Source organism: Frankliniella occidentalis, unplaced genomic scaffold (genome assembly GCF_000697945.3).
Source record: "Frankliniella occidentalis isolate FOCC.00 unplaced genomic scaffold, Focc_3.1 Scaffold112, whole genome shotgun sequence".
Taxonomy (NCBI): domain Eukaryota; kingdom Metazoa; phylum Arthropoda; class Insecta; order Thysanoptera; family Thripidae; genus Frankliniella; species Frankliniella occidentalis.
In genome coordinates, this window is record NW_026267240.1 from 146,676 (window position 1) to 149,188 (window position 2,513).

Here is a 2,513-nt window from a genome sequence, read left to right on the forward strand (position 1 = left end):
ACCACAACTGAACTGATTATGTTAAATTATTTTAAAGTCAGAAAGTAGTTGGTCGTGTAATATGTGTCAGAGAATTGCTGCTCGGGTTTCTTAGCTAATTTTAGAGTAAATCCGATATAAAATATATATTTCTTTAGTTATCTGAGTTAATCGTCAATCGGACACCGTGACGAAGGGGACAAAATTCGACAATTTTGAATAAAATACTATTAGTCTGCTACTGTTTTCGATTGAGATAGTTAAAATAATTTATTAGACAATTTCTGAAGTGGTAAAGTAACCCTGACAAAGCTTGAAAAACAAAACATTTGTTATTATGCCTTTTGTAGGTTAGGTGTGACGGAGGGGACATATATTAAATATTTTAACATAAATACTTATGGCGCGGAGCCTTTTGCAATTAAAATAGTCGTGTTTTAGCATGAGCAAACGTCTCGAGTTGTAAAAGAACCTTGCCACATCATTATACTACAAAATATATTCGAGATAAACCGTTTGGACAGCCACCCTTGCCATTTTGGGGGAATTACCCAGAAATAGGTGGCTGGGAGCTCGCTAAAGAACGTTTTCTTTCTCCATAGATACCACTAATGCATTATAGATAGAAAAACCTCCACTTGCAAACGTTTTCAAAAACGAAAAAAAAGTGACCCAATATGCATCTTATTTGTGAAACCACCCATATATATATGACTGGGTGAAATTGACCGCGATAGGTGCGGTTTAAAGGTCTGTCCGCGATGAGGTCACGCGTCGGTCGCGTTGACAGTGCGGCCAGCCAATCGGCGAGCGCCTGCGTCAAAGCCCCACTCCGCCTAACTGGGCCAATGGGCGCACGGGCGAGTGATAGCACAGGTGTAATCTGCGGACGGCTATTTCGGAACAACACCGCCGCCGACGCGACTCCCTCGATTTCAAAATCAATTTGAATAAAATCTATATCTGTTTCGTTAAAAAAAAACTGCAAAACTAAAGGTAGGATTTGGTGCCGATAAGCCACCCAGAAAATGGTTTCTTTGAAACTCCCTATAGGGAGTTTCCTTGTAATTAGCCTTGAATCAAATTGACCTAAAATAAACATAAGGAAAATTATTGCTTTCTTTAAGGAAAAAACTTCCTTAATTTGGAGAAAAGTCTTCAACTTAATGAATTTTTGTCGTTAAACCAAAGAAATTTCATTGGAACAAAAGAAAAATTTCCTTCTTTTTTTTTTCAAGAAAACGATTTTCTGTGGGAGGTGCTACATTTTAGTGCCTTTGCAATATGGTCCGAAAGAGTCGAAACGCACCAAAATTAATCCCGTATTTTTGCGCCAAAGCAGGGATGGTAATTTGATAGTGCGTCTGTAAAGGCGTTAAACCTGCTTTGCACCCGAGCTTGCACCCCTAAAAGGGTGCAAATAGGGCGATTACACACATTTGCTATATGTGAGACACTGTGCACATGAGGTGTGTGACGGACACAGGTATGTGACAGACACTGTGTGCGAACTGGATGCCACGGCTCGCCGGCCTTATTTCTTCCATCGTACTCTGTCAAAGAAAAGCGCTTATAAAGGCTGCTTAGGAAGCCCGTCTGTGTGTCGGTCCCGCCCGTCTGCGTGCGGCCAGCCCGACCAGCCGGCCAGCCGCCTTGGATGAGGCTCTGCAGAGGATTGAAAATCAGGTCGTTTTTCACCATCCTTGTGTGGCTGCTCGCGAGGTCAGAATGATTTCGATTTGCAATTCTCATACCTCGGCGAGCGGCTCAGTGACGCGTACTGTCTGCTTGGATAACTGTTAGATTATAGCGTGTCGGTCTGGCCGGCCGCGCCGCGGCAACTGCCACTCCCACATGGAGACTCTATTGGCTCAGGAAAAAACGTCCTCCACTTCATTGAGCACATAGAGACCCTTCAGCTAACAACTACATATATATACGCCTAAGTTGTTCGGATACGAAACAAAAACGTTTTTAGGACATGCTGTGGAGTTTGAAAGTGAGCGGTTGCGCGCAAGTGGTGGGTTTCTTTTGCGCCGCGCACAGGTGGCTGTGGCGAGGCGAGAATTAAAAGTGCAAACGACACGTATTGTTTTGGCCGAAGGACTCGCCAGACAGCGCGGCCGGCACTTCCTAGACGGCGCGGAGCGGAGGCGAGGGATCTGTCTGTGCAAGTAGTAGTTTTCCCCGCCATCGCAGCACCACGACGTGCACCTGCCGTCTCGACAAACGAGTTGCTCCGAGCGCCGAGCTGTGCGCTGCCGCCGCGAGCAGCCGACAATTGGGCGTGGGCGAGCAGAGAGATAGAGAGAGAGACAAAGAAAAATAGAGAGAGCGCGCGCCTGGTGGCTATTTGACAGACAGCCGCTCCTAGAGGGCTGAGCAAAGCACTCTGCGGCTCTTTCGCTGCCCTTTGGCAGGAGGCTTTGCCAGCTACGCCTTTGGCTGCCGTTCGATGTCCTGCTGGAGATGATGCGTGGCGATGTGTGGCTTGGCGTGGCGCGAAACGCCGTGTAGCGCGGGGCAGCGGGGAG